This window comes from Dipodomys spectabilis, unplaced genomic scaffold (genome assembly GCF_019054845.1).
Source record: "Dipodomys spectabilis isolate Male_0828 unplaced genomic scaffold, ASM1905484v1 ptg000156l, whole genome shotgun sequence".
Classification (NCBI taxonomy): Eukaryota; Metazoa; Chordata; class Mammalia; order Rodentia; family Heteromyidae; genus Dipodomys; species Dipodomys spectabilis.
The window spans coordinates 4,684,905-4,704,350 of NW_024870833.1; the positions used below are offsets into that span (position 1 = coordinate 4,684,905).

General features: G+C 35.8%; 1 long non-coding RNA gene across 1 annotated transcript; it reads right to left on the bottom strand.

The window, feature by feature from the left end:
• Positions 1 to 1,109: 1,109 nt before the first annotated feature.
• LOC122118588 lies at positions 1,110 to 17,897 on the bottom strand. Its single transcript, XR_006149415.1, has 3 exons — positions 17,888 to 17,897; positions 14,086 to 14,089; positions 1,110 to 1,222 (listed from the first exon to the last, which is right to left on the bottom strand). It is a non-coding gene; the product is annotated as an uncharacterized LOC122118588 (long non-coding RNA).
• Between the last annotated feature and the right edge of the window lie 1,549 nt (positions 17,898 to 19,446).

Sequence of the window (19,446 nt, forward strand, 5' to 3'; positions counted from 1 at the left end):
CAGTCAAGGAGATAAGTAGATGATTCCTAAGCTTAATAAATAGACATGATTCTTGACACTTTATGAGTGATTAAAAATAAGTGAATAATAATTTAATTTTCAAATTTTAATAAAGTTAAAGACCACAAGGAGGGAAAATACTTTTAGATGTGTGTGTGTGTGTGTGTGTGTGTGTGTGTGTGTGTGTGTTAGCGTGCGTGCTAATACTAGGCCTTGAACTCAGAGCTAGTCTTCTATCACTTGAGTCAAACCTGCAAACTCAGGGTATTGGTTGGTTAATTGGAGATACAATCCTTTGGCTTTTTCTGCTCTTACTTGATTTGAACCACTATCTTCAGTTCAAAACCTCCTGAATAGCTAAGTTTCCAGGTGTGAGCCACCTGTGCCCAGTTTGCCATTACATTTATAAAGGCTATTAATTACATGGAATTAAATTCAACCACAGAAGGATATTATCACCTAATGATATTTTACCTATGGATTCTTTAGGATTTCCAACTATGGATTCCTTCAAGTTTGTTTTGAAAACTGAAAGCATCAAGTTCTTCACTTTTTTAACTAGTCCATATATATGTAGTGTGTGTGGAATTATGTCAATTATACTGTAAGATTGGTTATTCCCAGTTATGGAGGGATCAGTTTTTATTATGTTGATTCACTCTTTGTTGTTTTTTTTTCAAAAGATCCATATTTTAAACCAAATAACACTTTATACCAGGCAATTTGTGTCACAAAACAAATTGAGACATACATATATAATATGAGACATAGTGATGAGATAAAAAATATAATACAACATGTGTTGGATTTTGAAAATAAAATTTAAAAACAAATAAACAGGAAGTGCCAAACTGCTGCTATTCTAGCAATTACCTCCTTCACAAAACGATTTTAATCTTTTTTCCAGTGACTACTGTTCCTGATCTGTCCTACTCCATTCAGGTGTAATTGTTGTCTGTTGGCTTAGTTCTTGCTTGGTGTCAGCTGCCAGAAAACAATTATACCTGATCATTTGTGGTAGTTATTGATGCTATTATCAATTGCTTGCCTAGGACTTGCCAAGATTTCTTAAATACCATGAAAATTTTGTTCAAGGGATTTTTTTCATGTTTTTAAAAATGTATTTCTGGTCCTCAGTCTCTTGAATATTAAGTTGTGCTATAACTTGAAAGTATTCATATGGCCAAAACAATAATAAACAGTGAACCAACTGAAAGCTACACTTAAAGACATTTTATTCTCAAATTTGTATCTCTCTTGGGAACCGCACCTGTGTGATGTATTTCTCTGCAACTTTTCTTTTTGTTAATTTTCATACTAAACTTGGGGAGGGTAATATAATCAGACCTGAGGAGTGAATGCACCATTTTCTGTTTTGCTTGGTTTCTATAGGATTCAATTCTCTAACACACAGCTAGCTTTTCTCAGCTGTTTGTTTATTCTTTTCTAATCTAAGATCAAATTTTTATATTACTAGCTGCAAAATGTACAAATGTAATCAGAAAATGCTTTTAGTTTTCTGTTGCCTCCTGCTTTTTCTCCCAGGTAGATCTGATGCTCGATACTTCCTCTATTTTTTGCCAAAGTCTTTTGATTATTTTGGTGCATAAGTTTTAATGACTATGTTGGTTGTTCATACTGCTTGGGTGGAAAATGTTTCATTTAAATTGAACAATACTTGACAGTGACATCAGCAATCCCAATTGACATATAAAACAACAGATGTGCACGGCAGCCTTCACAGGAATAAGTCAAATAGTTGACATTTCATCATGCCATCCTTTGAGTTGTTTGCATGACTACTAGAAGTTACCTTTTGATTTAGTTAGTTGAGTTGTATTCTTCTTGCATATAAGTCCATTTTTATTGATGCTATATTTAGCTAAGAATACACCTTGAAACAAGATACCTTTTTGCTATTTAAAAAGCACAGGTTTGCCAGGCCAGTGGCTTTCCTCTGTAATCCTAGCGACTTAGGAGACTGAGATCTAAGGATCACAGTTCAAACCTAACTTGGGCAGGAAAAACTCTTATCTTCAATTAACTCCCCCAAAGCCAGAAGTGGAGCCATGCTTTAAGTATTAGAATTTTAGTCTTTAGCAAAACAAAACAATCTTGGGATACCACCCAGTCCATGAATTTAAGCACAAGGACTTGTGTGTGCGCATGCACACACACACACACACACACACACACACACATCTCTGTCTGTCTGTCTGTCTGTCTCTCTCTCTCTCACACACACACACACAGATAAGCACAGGTTTAATTTGCTAAAAAAAAATAATTCTCACTTGAGAGTTTTCCAAACTCAATGTCCTATTGGTTGAGATAAAATATATGAGATTGAACTCTTGATTTCTGAGAAAATTGAGTCATTTTGTGAAGAAAGACTCATTTTGTTTCATCTATAAACAACAACTATTAATGAGCTAATGATTATGAAGGCAGATTATAATAGTTGTCATGCTTTATTTGAATTTTCTCTATTATATATGATCTTAGGCCTGTAGTGTCCCACAGTGGCCTATAGACCATGTTCCCACACCTGTCCCCAACATGCAAGAACCATATCTGATCATATAGCACAGCTTTGTTTTTTTGGACCAGTAATGTGGGGATATGGGAGTAATTCTCTGATGCCTATGTTTACCTTTTCACCTTTCTTCCTATTTGTCCTCATTTCTGACTGTTTTATAACTTGGTGTTGTTCATGAATTCTGTTCCTAGTCTCAGCTTCATTCCCATTTACTTCCTTCTTAGTACTGCAGACTCTATTTTCACTTAGTGTGCCATATGGCCAGTGTTGCTCAAGAGTTCATGCTCTTCTTTTACGACTGTATGTTCCATATCAGTACTCCAAGTTAGAAATTCTGCAGGAACTTTAAAATAGAAAAGATTATTCTGGTTAAGGTTATAGAGGATCTTAATCAGCCTTGTAAACAGAAGGAATTAAGGAAAAAAGAGGCTTTTCCAGTTGCAAAAAATAGTGGATAATCTCAGAGATAAAAGAATGCTAACATATTTTTTTTAAATTACAAAATGGTTTGTAGAAACATGCAATTATACTTTGGACATTTTTATCAAGAAGTCATTGGATTTGATCACTTCAGTATTCTCATTTAAATAATTATTATTTAGTTCCTGGCACTGAACTTTAGGCAAAATCATTTTATTTACTTCTTGTTTTCAAGAACTTTTGGAATGTCCCTAAGTGAAACTTGAAATCCTTGGCAGTGTCATGAAGATTTGGCTCCTGTTGCAAAAGTCTATGTTAATCAGTATGACATTCTTTTCTTTCTTTTGTTTTCTTCCTTCTTTCTGTCTTTCCTTTTTTCTGGTCTTGGGCCTTGAACTCAGGACCTGCTTGCTGTCCCTGAGCTTTTGTGCTCAAGACTAGCCCTCTACCATATCTATACATCTGGCTTTTTATGGTGCTTAATTGGAGATAAACCTCACAGACTTTCTTGCTCAGTCTTGGATTTGAACCGAAATCCTCAGATTTCAGCCTCCGGAGCAGCTGGGATTATAGGCATGAGCCACCAGTGCCCAGCTCTTGTCTTTTCACAGTACATTAAAGAAAAATTTTTTAATTTAATTTTTTTTTGTGAACATACTGTACAGAGGGGTTACAATTACATGGGCAGGATAATGCATACATTTCTTATCAAGCATTGCAGCCTCCTCCTTTGTTTACCCTTCACATCCCTTCCCAGCCTCCCCCCACACCCTCCCACCCAATCCTCCCCCCCCCCCCACCAACACTGTAAAGCTCATTTTCGACATGACAACTTGTACTTCTCATTGTTGCAACAGGTCCACCTGTATCCTTAAACGACTTGTTTTTCCCCATCTCCTCCACAAGTTATACTGACATCAAATATAGTGAATGCAGGGGTTATACTGTGGGGGAGGGACATACAAAGCAACAAAGAAATAATCTTATAAATGCGTTAGAAACACATGCATGAAAGAAAGAAACATTAAAATACATATCTAAGGGTTCATTTTCCTAACATCACATTATCTGACCTTTTCTGCTTGACTCATACATATACTAGATATTGCAAATAAGGGAAACCATGGGACCTATGTTTCTTTGGGCCTGGCTTACTTCACTTAATATAATTTTTTCCAAGTTTTTCCATTTCCTAACAAATGGGGCAATGTCATTCTTTCTGATGGAGGCATAGAATTCCATTGTGTATGTATATCACATTTTCTTGATCCATTCATCTACTGAGGGGCATCTGGGTTGGTTCCATATCTTAGCTATGGTAAATAATGCTGCAATAAACATAGTTGTGCTGGTAGCTTTAGTGTGGTCTTGTTTGTGAACTTTTGGGTAAATGCCCAAAAGTGGGATTGCTGGGTCATAGGGGAGCTCTATGTGAAGTCTTTTGAGGAACCTCCATACTGCTTTCCAAAGTGGTTGAACAAGTTTACATTCCCACCAACAATGAAGTAAGGTTCCCTTCTGTCCACATCCCCTCCAGCATCTGTTGTTGTTAGAGTTCTTGATTTTTGCCATTCTAACTGGGGTGAGGTGGTATCTCAATGTTGTTTTGATTTGCATTTCTTTTATGGCTAGGGATGTTGAGCATTTCTTCATGTGTCTATTGGCCATCCTTCTTTCTTCTTCAGAGAAGTTTCTCTTTAAGTCTTTAACCCACTTATTTATTGGGCAGTTGTTAAAGAAAATATTTTTAAGTAGTTGTACAAAGGAGTTGCCATTTAACAAAGTAGTTAATGAATACAGTATACCTTGTTCAGTAAATATGACACTCATTCTTAAGTGACACTTTTATAATTATAATATCATAGTGCTCTCAGGGTTTTACCTGTGTGCCAGGCATTGTTCTAGATATCTCTCAACTATTTTAAATCCCCTTCTACATGAAATTAGGCTGGTTCCATGTCTCACTTTACCCAGTAGAATGCAATCAAGGACTCCCATGCTAGTCATATTTCAAAAACTTAAAAAGACCTGGACATTTCACAATTTTGTCCTATTGGAGATTCTGAGCTACCATTTAAGGCATTTGACTGCCCTGGAAAGATTTGGAATTTGACTACTAGAATGCTAATGTAGAGAAACCCCATGGGGAAGCCATAGGAAAGGCTCTGGGACTTAATAAAAAGTGAGAGAGGCCTAACTATATATGCTAATCTCAGTGTTTCACTTGTCCTCCTCAATGTGACAGACATATGAATGAGATACCTTGAGTATTCTAGCATGTTTGGGCCTCCTGATACTTGCAACACAAACTGGAATTCTATGGAATAGATAAACTTCCCCATTAAACTGATCAGACCATAGAATTATGTAAATAGATACAATGATGATAACAAAACAGTTTTTGTTTTTTGTTGTTTATTTTTCATTTTTTTATTGTGAAAATACCATACAGAGGGGTTACATTACATGAGCAAGGTAATGAGTACATTTCTTATCAAGCATTGTTGCCTCCTTCTTTATTTCCCCTTCCCATCCTTTTCCATTTCCCCCACCCCCACCCCTACCCACTCACCGCCTGCCAGAGTTGTAAAGTTCGTTTTTTGGACATAATGCCTTGTACATCTCATTGTTGCAATGCGTCCACCTGTATCCCTAGTTAAACAATTTGTGTTTTCCCTTCCCCTCCGCAAAGTACACCAACATCAAATACAGTGAAAACAGGGGTTATACCGTGGGGGAGGGACATACAAAGCAACAAAGAAATCATCTTATAAATATGTTAGAAACAATTGGAAGAAAGAAAAAAAGTGATTTAAGTTTTTCAGTGAGTTCTTTTTTCTGGTCCAGGGGCTTGAACTCAGGTCCTGGGCACTGTTCCTGAGCTTCTTTCTGTTCAAGGTTAGCACTCAAACCAAATGAGTCACTGTGCCACTTCTGGCTTCTTCTGAGTAGTTTATTGGAGATAAAAAGAGTTTCACAGACTTTTTTTATCCCCTGGCTGGCTTCAATCCACAATCTTCAGATCTCAGCCTCCTGAGTAACTAAGATTACAGACATGAGCCATCACCACCTTACTTTGAGTGATATTTTCTTATACAATAATATGCCTTTATTTTGAAGCATTTCTGGACTCTTGTGGGGAGATCATATATCTTCAACTAAATTTCCACTCCTTTCTCTAGCAAGCTATTTCTAGATCATCTGTTTCCCAGAAATTCCATTTTAAAAAGTACTCTCACCAGATCTTAGTGGCTTATACTCATAATTGTAGCTACTCAGGAGGCTGAGATCTGAGGCTCACAGTTTAAAGCCAACCCAGGCAAGAAATTCCATAAGAGTCTTATTTCCAATTAAGTGCCACAAAAGCTGGAAGTGGAGCTCAAGTGGTAGAGTGCTAACCTTAAGCAAAAAAAGCTTGAAGACAGTGCCTAAACCTTCAGTTCAAGCCCCAGGACACACACACACACACACACGAACACATACATACAGTATCCTAGGGACCTCCATTTTTCCTGTGGTACAGTATCAAGTTTATGCATTTTTCTCTAATGTTATTAGTACTCTAAGAAGAAGATAGAATCATGAACGTTCTCTGTTACTCATCATAAACTGGCGTCCAAAAGGTATTTCGCTGGTTTTAGTTGTACAGATGAGCAAACTGACAGTTTGGAAGTTTAAATAACTTACTGAAATGTTTGTATTCAGATTACACCCACAGTATTATAAATATTATATTCAAGAGATATAAAAGTGAGACTATATTTTAAATCACATGACACTAATTACACATATTATATATACATATATATATTGCATATTAGAAATCATGTCTCATCTCAGAAATGGCACATATCATCTCTGTCCACTTCACTTGTCATAATAAGCCATGAGACAACAAAGTAACTTATAAGGAAGGACAGGAAAAGGCATGAAACTCACAAAATATTTCTGGAGTACTAATTACTATACTGCTTGATAAAGTGACCCACTTATGTGTCACTAAGAATATACAGTAGTTATGAATGATAATCATGAAATCAGTTTGGCACTAGATTTTTGCCTCTATCAGTATGCTTAGGATATCCCTTTAGACTACTTGGGCTTTTGTTCTCCATTACTACCCAGCTTTGAATCTCAGTCAGAAATCTACAAAATGCTTTTATCATTCTATTGTAAGTAATTGAGTAGACAATCAAAGAGGATTTATTTTTTTAGCATTTTTATTATATAACACTGATTTTAGAGCAGAAGTAATACATTCTAAAGTATCCTTTAATTTTTTCTTTATTATTTTCTTTATAATTCCCTTTCTTGTTTTTCCCAAAATCTCAAAATGATATATGGGCAGTAGTTAACTAGTTTTGGGTTATGTGTTTATGGGAACAAATCCAGCTCTATTTCCCACATGTCAAATCTTGGTCATTACTCAGTGACTGCTAAGAAACCGCTTTCAAAGCCTTATAAAAAGAAAATCAGCTTCAGATCCTGATTCTAATCTAAAGTGAGTAGAAAAGTGAATTTTAGACATAAATAAAGGATGACATTAGAAGAAGAAAGAAGATTTAATAGGTAATAAGTACAATGCTTTTTCTGAAGTAGTCCTACTACTTAAATTCTGAATGTTGGGTTATATTTCGAGAAAATTCTATTTATAATATAAGATCTCACTGAAAAGCCATGAAAGTTCCTCAGTAAGAAATTATGTTATCTCTTAACTGAAAACTACATTAAAATACCAACAATCTGTTTGCTCATCAAAATGTTAAGGGAACTGCATGTCAGTATGCTGTCTGTGGTAGACAGAATAATGGTATTTAAAGATGTCCATGACATAATCCTCAAATCCTGTGTCTATACTTTGTGGCACAATAAAAGGACTTTGTAGGCCTAATAAGGTAAAGGACATCGAAGCACAGATATTATACTAGGAAGATCAAATTTAATCATATGACTATTAAAGTAGAAGAATAAAGCAAAAGAAGAGGTCAGCGAGATGACTATGTGCAAAGAACTCAATGACATTGCTGGTTCTGATGTATCAAGGTGGGCAATTGTCAGACATCGTGAGACCTCTAGAAGCGTAAGGAGGATCCCAGATCATTGGTCAACAGGATTCTTGTGAAATTGAATTCTGCTAACACTTCCATGATTTTTTTTTTACTTTAACCCTCCAAAGAGCAATGCAACAACATTTGATTTTTGTTTTGCCAACTTATTTGTTTGTTTGTGGTATTAGAATTTAAAACCAGGGCCTTGTACATGTGAAGCAGGCAGTCTACCATCAAGCTACCCACAAGTCACCTCATTCATTTTATTCTTAAAACAGAACCAGTTTTGGAGTGGAATGTTCATGAGAGTTGTCAGTTATATGTAATAACAGTTTCCTTTTCTTTTCTGGTCCTGGGGCTTGAACTCAGGGCCTAGGTGCTATCCCTAAAGGTTTGTGTTCAAGGCTAGTACTACCACTTGCTCCACAGCTCCACATCTCTATTTTTGGTGTTTATTGGAGATAAAAGTCTCCTGGGCTTTCCTGCTCCAGAACAGCTTCAAACCATGATCTTCATATCTCAGCCTTCTGACTAGCTAGGATGACAGGTATGAACTACCAATTCCCAACTATAATAACAATTTCAAATGACATATTCAAGTTAAACAAATAGATCAATTTTAGCTATGCTACTATTAGCTACACAACATAGCGTGTTTTGTTTTCTAATGTTAAATAGATAATTTTGTATTTTTTTTACCTTATTCAATTTTAGTGGGTTATTTTTTTCAGGCATGAAGTTTCTAAAAAAGAAAGATACATTACTTTTAAGTTGCAAATTAACATTTTTTTTTAATTTTATTTTATTTTATTTGAGAACATACTGTACAGAGGGGTTACAATTACATGGGCAGGATAATGCATACATTTCTTACCAAGCATTGCAGCCTCCTCCTTTGTTTACCCTTCACCTCCCTTCCCAGCCTCCCCCCTCCCTCCCACCCAATCATACCCCCCCTCCCCCCCACCACACCGACATTGTAAAGCTGGTTTTGACATGACATTTTGTACTTCTCATTGTTGCAACAGGTCCAACAAATTAACATTTTTGTATAAAAGGAAATAATGTGTCTTGTAGGCAAATGATGGTTTACATTGTTTCATTCTTATTCAAAATCATTTTAGCACATAGAAAAATATTTCATGTCAAAAATGTTCCTTTAAGATGGAAATTTTCCATTAGTGTTTCATGTCAGTAACCATATATATTCAGGAGGCCGAGATACAGAGGATCATGATTCAGAGACAGACCTTGAAAAAATGTCCATGAGACTTCAAAACCAAAATAACTAGTAAAAACTGGTCTGGAGGCATGGCTGAAGTGATGAATAATCAGCTAAGGAAGCAAGCTGAGCAAAGGAGAAGCCATGATTTCAGGCTCCAGTAACTACCAAACAAACAGAAGCTTTCCCTCAACAAATTGAAAATGTTTACTCTTTGTATTTCTGCAGAAAGAATTTCTGGTAGAATGTTGTCTGGCAAAACTATATTTTCTTATAGTTTATTCCAGAAGCTTAGGATTTCCTCTAAAGAAGGCCTTTATCATATAATTGAGAAAACAGTTGAGTCCATACAAGTTTAAAATTTTTGCTGTTCAAGTTTAAGATGTAAATGCTGTCCATTAGATTTCTAGATTTATTTATTCTTAGAGGAGATCAGTGTTTATATTTGGGAATGAATCCATAAAATTTTCAGTCTTTGCTTCTACAAAATGCCCAAATTCTTTGCAGTAGCACATATTTTAAGAACTTCAGTTTGATTTGGGCTGCCACTGAAAAAGACCTAGGAGTTCTTTCAGCTATAAATAAAATAAGTGAGGTTGGTCAAGCAGAAAGCTCTCTTACAGGGAATTGGAAGCCAAGAGGAGGATGGTAAGACTAACTGGAAAATTTGTTAGGGGTGTGTGAAAGGGTTTTTTTATGCCTTTTCCCCAAAGTGGTAGCAAATTTACAAAATAGAATATAAGGCAAATGCTCCAGTTAAGTAGTAAAATGGCACAGCTATAGTCAAGACAATACCTCTTGGCCACTCAGCCAAGTATTACTTCAGATCTGCCCCCCAGTTAGGCTTTCCCATGGTAGTACAGCTAGTCAGATAAAGAAGCAGCTGCTATTTTTCCTAGTACCATTGATTCCTATGGAATCTCCTTTAGTATTAATAATACATTATGCTCTTTATATTCTATCTGGACTCCTTCTCAACTAACACTCCGCATTCAGATTGCAACATCAAAGTCTGTCCTCTCAAAAGACTTTGATCGGTTTCCCAATCTATGTAAGATATTATTCCACTTCCATGGTCCCATAGTATCTAGGATAACTGTCAGAAGCATCTATCAAATCACAAATTCTGTTTTACTAAATGAACTGCATACATTAAGGGCATGTTCTTTGAGGCCTTGTATACCATTGCTACCAGTGACTCCTAACTACTTTACTCAAACAGTATTTGTGAAATGACTGAATTAAAAATTGGAAGTAAATTAAATGATTTAAATTAATGAGTGAACACTGACAGCACTTTCTCCAGATCCCTTCATCTCTCCTTTATCATTTCTTTATCATTTTTCCCAGTTCATCTGATTACTCAAATTCTTGTGTATTTTATTACTTTGTAGGACAACAAGTAAGTTATGAGTAGGTAAAAATGAATCAAGCCATAAATATCACCTGGTAAATAGACTTATAATTATTTAAAGCAGAATTATATCAAAGAAGGCTATATGAATTGGAAGTTAAAATCCCAACATATGGTGGCTGCAGATTTTGGAACTGAGATTTAGTATATAAAAATCACTGGCACTTTTTATAACTTCACTCATCAAAAATATCTTTCAGCATCAAGATGGCACAATAAACTTATAAATTAGAAATATAAATAATACTTTGAAAACAGGAGAGCCTTAACCTTAAATTTATTATCAGCTGAATGTAGTTCATCGAATCTTTTTTTCTTATTTTTTCCCAATCAAAAGAGCTCCTCCTCTTGATTCTAAAGCATTGAAATGAAGTGGCTAAAATCATGTTATTTTATGATAATAATTTTACAGCTGCTAAGATGAAGAAGACATTTTAACCTCCCATATCTATTATAAATGACACTGAAATTATCATCCTTAGGTTGAAAGAGAGGGTGAAATATTTGTCACAATATAGTCTCTCCACCCCACCATCTTAAGAAGAATGCTTTGACTAAAATTAGAGAGTGCATGTAGCATTACTTAATTTCAGTCTTTTGCAGAAGGAGGAGAGAATTGGGCCTGAGGAGATAAATAGAGATCAGAACAAAGAGAAGCTAGTCAGTTCATGCTACTCTCTCAACACCCTGGGTGGTAAGCTCACAGTCATGCAAGAAACAGATGCTGGGCTTAAAACTCAATTTAAGGGTTTCTGTGAATTACATTAAAGCTTATATTTTGTTTTACTCATGAAGAAAAAAACATGTTTTCTTTATCAAACAGTAACCTTCTTTTTTATAGATTATTTTACCTGAGGCTTTAATTTCACATTCCATAAGATGTTCAAGTAGCCCTTAAAATGGTGTCAATCCAATTTTAAAGTAATAAATTGATTTACATCTCCCATGAAGAATGTCAGCAGTAGTTAACACATCCTATCTCAAAATTTTTGATATGAAAAATCACAATAGGCTGTGCATCATTTAGTTAAAGGTTCTCTTGTTTTACAGACTAATCTTGGTTTAAGTAATAATAGACAGTAGAATGAGCAAATTATAATAATGGCAAAACCACAGAAAGATGTTTCATTGTCTATAAACAGAATAGCTTGGAATGATTTCATATTACATAGCTATATCTTAAACTTTTAATTGCAGCCTTAAAATGTAGACCAACACACTCTTTGAGTATTACAGTTAATTAAAGGACAAAAGTCATTCATCATCAAGTGTTTCTAAGGGAATCTTTGATGCCATTTTCATATTTCTCTTGTTTACAAAATTATGAATTCCTGGTCATCTAAGGAAATTAACAACCTAGAAGCATTATCACTGTTCTGGTATCTGAGTTCTTATACATATCCTCAAATACTTTAAATAGAAAAGACATTGCAAATGAATATTACATATCTGACATATATAATGCAAAGAATTAGGACATATATTTTGTAATATCATGATGATTTTATAAACATGTCTTGCTCTTAGTGACATAGTGACATAGACTGTCCCTATGTAGGAGAGAATACACACACACACACACACACACACACACACACACACACACACACACACGATAATAAAACGCATTAAATACTATTGCAAAATAGTGAAAAAGGGAGAGGCTTAAGAATATAACTGTATGGGTGAATTTCATGATGTTCATTGTATACATATATAGTAATATCACAATGAAATCCCTTTGTAAAATTTATTTTAATAAAAACTTAATACTGTGGTAGATATATTATTACAGGATTATTTACCATAGCTAAGATATGGAACCAACCCCCAGATGCCCCTTAGTAGATGAATGGATCAAGAAAATGTGATATATATATATATCTATATATATATATGAATTCTATGCCTCCATCAGAAAGAATGATATCACCCCATTTTTTAGGAAATGGAAAGACTTGGAAAAAGTTATATTAAGTGAAGTAAGCCAGTCCCAAAGAAACATAGGTCCCATGGTTTCTCTTATTTGCAATAACTAGTATATGTCTGGGACAAGCTGAAAAGGTCAAAAGCTATGTACATATGACCAGATAAGATGATGTTAAGTGAAATGAACTCCAAGATAGGGACACAAGTAGTTTTTTCTTTCTTGCTATTGTTTCTAATGTATTTATAATGTGCCATGTGATTTTTTTTGTTTCTTTGTATGTTCCTCCCCTGCAGTATAACCCCTGTTTTCACTATCTTTGATGTCAGTGCCCTGCATTTTCTATATACACTTCTCTAATTTGGGGAGGGGAAGGGAAAAAACAAACTGCTTGAATAGGGATAAAGGTTGACCCATTGTAACAATATACAAGACACTATGTTGAAAAACGAACTTTACAATTTAGGGGGGGTTGGGGGGAGTGTAGTTGAGGAGGTGGGAGGGAAGGGATGGTAGGCGAAAAACAAAGGAGGAGGTAACAATGCTTGATAGGAAATGTACTCATTACCTTGCTCATGTAACTGTAACCCCTCTGTACAGTATTTTTACAATAAAACTTACTAAAATTAAAATATATTAAATATTTATTAATGGCTTACTGTTTCCCATTCAAAACATTTCAGTTATATTCCCCAAACTAAGGCACAAAAATGTAGAAGTCAGTAAAACCTTTAAAATCCAAAATAAACATTTTCCTTCAAACTATGAATAATTGCTATAATGAAAAGTCCTTTTGCTAATTTGTGTATAATTTGTTATGTCATTGATGATGGCCAAGCCCCTAGGCCAGACCACGCAAGCATGGAAGGACAGAGACCTTAGAATCTAAACTACCTAATGGATAAAAATGAAATGCCTCCTATTCACAATAATTTGCTTCCTGGGAACAGAGAGATCCCTGAAGAAGTTTTAGTCAAATGCTAAATTACTTTATATCCATGCCTCTACAAGCTTGTCCAAACATGCTGAGAATGGGATGTTTCCTAAGCAAAAACGAACCCAAACTGACAGCATTGAACCGAATCTGTTATTAAGCATGGAGTTTCTTCATTGTACAGTAATTCTTCACTACAAATTTCTAAACCAAAAACTCAATACGCAATAATGAAGGTACTAGGATTTATCCCTTGTCTATATTTTAAACTCTAACAGAATGTTTCTTAAAAAGTTACTAGTGATAGGAAAAGTGGAAACCACTCTGTGTTCTGAATATTGTTTGATAGGCTAAAAGCTAGGAATAAGAATAAACGAATCTGCCAGAATGAAAGTTCCATTGAATTTACCTTGGGCCTTGCTTATTTAGATGGTGCACATAAATAGGCACATAAGCAAGGTGGGGTGGCTCACACTTGTAATCTACTTGAAAAGCAGAGATTGGGAGGATCATGGCTTCAAGCAAGCATTGGTAAAATCTTTGAAAGACCCAAGAAAGCTGGGTGTGGTAGCCTTGAACACCTGCCTCTCAAGAGCAAAGCCCTGAGTACATATCTACTAGCTGCCAGAAAAAAAAAACTCACACAATTAGCTTTATCTGCATAAAATATGATCAGCTGGCTTTAGATTCCATTAGCCTATTTTCACTCTGGTGGAATAATAACCTAAATGCTATTGGCTTTTCTCTGGAGGTCTCATCTGACCCAGGAATCCAGAGTCTTTCTGTTTTGGGGTTCAACACTGAAGTGTGCTTTGTAACTTCCCCCACAATCTGCCCAGAGATATACTTGAACTTTTCATGACATGGATTTGGGAAGGTAATATCCTGTTGTTAGGTTGTTTGTTTGTTTGTTTAATTTGAACTTCAGAAATGTTTGTATCACAATTCAGTTGCAACTTAACTAGCACTATGTGTCAAATACTTCAAACCGGGGGAAAAAAAAAAAAAACTAACTCAGGAGACCTGCATCCCTATGGATCCTTGGACCATGTGTCATGAATGACTTAAACTAGAAAGACAATCAGGATAAACACCCATGTGTTCCTTGTATTAAACTTGGCATTTTTTGGGAAACAAATAGATTTTCAGGCAACAAAAGACAGGAGACCACAGTACAGTGACACCCACCTGTAATCCAAGCACCCAAGAGTTTGAGGTGGGAGTATTGCAAGTTCAAAATCAACCTGGGCTATATATTATGCGACTTACAATTTTTAAAAAATACATTCATACATACACATGAGATCATAACAGTTCATTTTGCTCTTATGTATTTATGTAATTTTTCTAAACTTCAGATGTCTCATGTATAGCAAGGAGGCAGTTGTGGCATTTTTACTTGAGAAGATTAATTACACAGAGAAGGTTCTGGCATGTATTAGACATTAAACAAATAGTGTTATTAGTGAAATAGGATGAAAACAATTTTGATTGCTTTTAAATGTTTATTTTAAATTTTTTTAATTGTCTTGCTTTTAACCAGGGTCCTTTGATCCTATTTATTCCTATGCTTTCCTCTATTTTTGCATGTCTTTTAACCAGTCCGTAGAAAATGATTCATAGCATGCTTCTTCCACAGTACCTTTCTATAGGGTTTTCAGATGGAGATAAATTCTTGTCTCTGGATTAATTTTCAAGCAGTGTCAAAAGATAGAGCCATTTCTAGTTTTACCATCTCTCTAGCATTCAGTTTGTATACTAAGTCCTCACAAAGCTAATTCTTGGCTGACCTCTCACAATCGACAGTTGCGTTTATAAGAACGAGTGGAACAATTTAATACAGTGTTTTCATCCCTCTTTCCCTCCTTCCTTCCTTCCTTTCCTTCCTTCCTTCCTTCCTTCCCTTCCCTTCCCTTCCCTTCCCTTCCCTTCCTTCCTTCCTTCCTTCCTTCCTTCCTTCCTTCCTTCCTTCCTTCCTTCCTTCCTTCCTCCCTCCCTCCCTGCTTCCCTCCATCCCTCCCTCCCTGCCTGCCTGCCTGCCTTCCTGCTTTCCTGCCTGCCTGCCTGCCTTCCCTCCCTCCCTGCCTGCCTGCCTTCCTGCTTTCCTTCCTGCCTTCCTGCCTGCCTGCCTGCCTGCCTGCCCGCCCTCCCTCCCTCCCTCCCTCCCTCCCTCCCTGCTTCCCTCCCTCCCTCCCTCCCTGCCTGCCTGCCTGCCTTCCTGATTTCCTTCCTGCTTTCCTGCCTGCCTGCCTGCCTGCCTTCCTTCCCTCCCTCCCTGCCTGCCTGCCTTCCTGCTTTCCTTCCTGCCTTCCTGCCTGCCTGCCTGCCTGCCTGCCCTCCCTCCCTCCCTCCCTCCCTTCCTTCCTTCCTTCCTTCTTTTTTCTTGTAGTACTAGGATTTGAATCCAGGGCCTTGCACTTGCTGGTAAAAGTGTTCTCTCTACTACTTGAACTACATCTCCAGATTTATTGCTTTGGAAATAGCATATTATTTTTCCTGCCATTTTTTTATTATATTCTCGTGCTTGCAAGCATGGAGAATCAGGTTTTAAAATACTTCTTAGATTTAAATTTCATTTTCTGTTTTATGACTCCACTCTCTTGTATAAAATACAATGAATCGCTTGATGTTCTCAATAATTGTGAATAGCAGAAATGTGTGTGAAATTTAGAGTTACCATTAAACATACACAGTTACTGTTTACATTGATAATGTACATAAATATGATTTTTTGAAAAGTTATTTAGGTTGGGCACTGGTGGCCCACACCTGTAATACTAACCACTCAGGAGGCTGAGATCTGAGGATCATGGTTCAAAGCCATCCGAGACAGGAAAGTCCATGAAACTTTTATCTCCAATAAACTACTCAGAAAAAGCCTGAAGTGGTGTTGTGGTTCAAGTGTTAGAGTTCTAGCCTTGAAGAAAATCTCAAGAAAAGCACCCAGGCCTTCAGATCAAGTTCTAGAACACACACAGACACAGACACAGACACACACACACACACACACACACACACAGAGTTATTAATACCACCTAAATGTTATATATTACAAAATCGCTAATATTAAGTGTCTCTTGCTATTTAGAATTATTTATTTGCTGTGAAATTCTTTAATAATTTTTCTCTATTATTGGCCAAACTGTAAATCATATTTAGTTGTTTTTTCTATTTTAATTTTTTTTATTGTAAAGATACTGTACAGAAGGGTTACAGTTACATGAGTAAGGTAATGAGTACATTTCCTATAGAGCATTTTTACCCCCTCCTTTGTTTTTTGGTTGTTTTTGGTCAGTCATGGGGCTTGAATTCTTGGCCTGGGCACTGTCCTTCAGCTCTTTAGTTCAAGATTAGCTGTCTACCACTTGAGCCGCAGCGCCACTTCCAGTCTTCTGGTGGTTTATTGGAGATAAGAGTCTCATGGACTTTCCTGCCCAGGCTAGCTTTCAACCATGATCCTCAGATCTCTGCCTCTTGAGTAGCTAGGATTACAGGCGTGAGCTACCAGTGCCTGGCTCATATTTAGCTTCACTAACACTTAGCCAGAGACACTTGTCCTCTATTTACTTACTGAGACACTACTCATGTAGTAGCTACCTGGCTCATGTTATGCGCTAGCACAATTTTGTTTTATTTCTCTCAAGCCAGTTACACAATCTTTTATGGAAGCTTTATTCATGCTGTTCCCTCAGACTTCCTCAGACTTCCCTCCATCTTCTGTTCTGTGTTTGGATAAGGTAATTGCTCCTTGACCTTCTCCTATACAAACAGGATTAGATGTTTTGCTTTCTAAGATAATTTCCTACCATTTGGAGCTCGGTTGCATTGTGTTTTGTGTATTGTTCTCTTTTTGCTAACTTGTCTTCTCATTTCTAAGCACTTTTCTGCTTTTAAGCAGAAAGTATGTCCTTCCTGTTAATGTCTTCTCAAGATCCAGCTCAGCATCTAGCCTTTCAGAAATACTTAAGAAATGTTTGGTCTGTGAATGAACACATAAATAAATGTTACTAAAATGTTTGTCCAATCCTAATTATCAGAGCAGTGGGTCCAGGTTCATTTTCAAGCATAAATCACATGTACAGTATGTTCTTGGTGCTAAGATATATAACTCTATCAGGATAATTGTAGTAATTTTACTACTATTACAGGCCTCATCTCATTTCTAAAAAAAAGTTTAGATTGAAACTTGTTTTTAATGCTGTTCCAAAGTTTGTGTGTTATTTTGTTTTCTTGCCATTGTGACAAAAGACATAAGAAAATTGAATTAAAGGAGAGGAGATTTATTTTGGTCCATGGTTTCAGAAGTTTCAGTCTATGGACACTTGGCTCTGTTGTTTGTGGGCCTATATTTAGAGGTAGAAAATTGGCAAGTACATGGCTCACCAAATATTTTCTGTGGCTAAAACTCTGGCTTATACTCTTGGCCTTTTATTTAGAAAATACCTATATAATGAAAACCATAAGAATTACAGAATAAAATTGCATCTATAATCTCCAGAATCTGGTCAAACTTTCTGCTTGTTTTCATGTCATAGACAGAGAAAGAAAAAAAATAAGAGTAGTCATGCAAAGGAGAGGATTCACTCTTCTCACTATTTAATAGAAATGAGAGATAACTTGCTTCTGGAGCTGCTGAACTAAAGATCAAATGCAGAGAGCAGTAGGTATAAAAGTGAGGCTACTGGTCAGTCCCAAAGTGACTTGCAAAAGCAACTTACAATGAACATAGTGTGAAATTTTCCTAGTGGAAAAATATGCAGGGGGTAAAATCAGTCTGGCCATCAGGCTGTTTGTAAAATCCTTTCTGTCTCATTGCTTACATTTCGTTCCTATTATCCCACCTCAGCTTGACTGAATTGTCTATGTATAATTAAACTTAAGACCCCCTATACATACACATAAAGTCTCTCTTGTATCTATTTGTATACTTGTATCAAATCTATTTGTATACTTGAATCAAATATCATCTTCTATACATTAAAAACCTAAATCCTAGGAAAATGCATTCTGTCATTTTGACCAATGTCAAAGACTTACAGTCATTTATCTAATAGTTGAATAATATTAAAAAATTCCTTGCTAAGACTTACAAATAGGCTTCAAACATATATGAAAGTTCTAATACTCAAGAAATACGTTAAAAATAGGAATAATTACCGTGGAATAAAGCTTATAATGTTATTATTTCAATTTCAAGCTGCATATTTTATAGACTTTTCTAGATAATTGTATTTTGATAAATTTGATCTTTGTATTAAATTCATGCAAACAATTTAGGAAGACTTGTTTGTTGAGTTAATCTATTCAGTGAGTCATACTGAATTAATTTCCCTAGCAAGCATTTTCACTGATGCTTTAAATCTATAAACACATTACCATTAGGAATTTTTTAACTGGACGGAACAATTCCATAGCTAATGAGATTTACAATTTAAACTATAACAGGTTTTCACATTAAAAAGGCTAATGTTTCCGCAGATGATAAAGACAACATATGGGTTGAAAATTGTGCACTCCTCTTTGACTCTCAAAAAGATTTTTACATATTTTGGAAGCATTAGTCGAAATTACTCATTTTTGCTTATTAACAAGTTATGCCCTGGAGGCCCAATGGAAATTAAAATACTTGAAGATAAGTCTGTGTGTTCTTTAAGGCCCAGCAATGAACAAACTAGAATTCTTTTTTCCTACCTTAGCAATTACATAGTAGAAAGAGGGTTTTCAATTGCAAAATCATATTTATCCTAGACTATAACACATCAAACGTTTATTCATATTAAAGACATAATTAAGACAGTTACTCATCTAGTAAAGGAACAAAATATGGGGAAAAATTCATGTAGCACAGGGGAATCATGCTTTTGCTATGCATCTCTTTTTAAACCTAGTGACACATTACTACTGAATGTTCTTTAGTTCAACCTGACTTCCTACTAACAAAC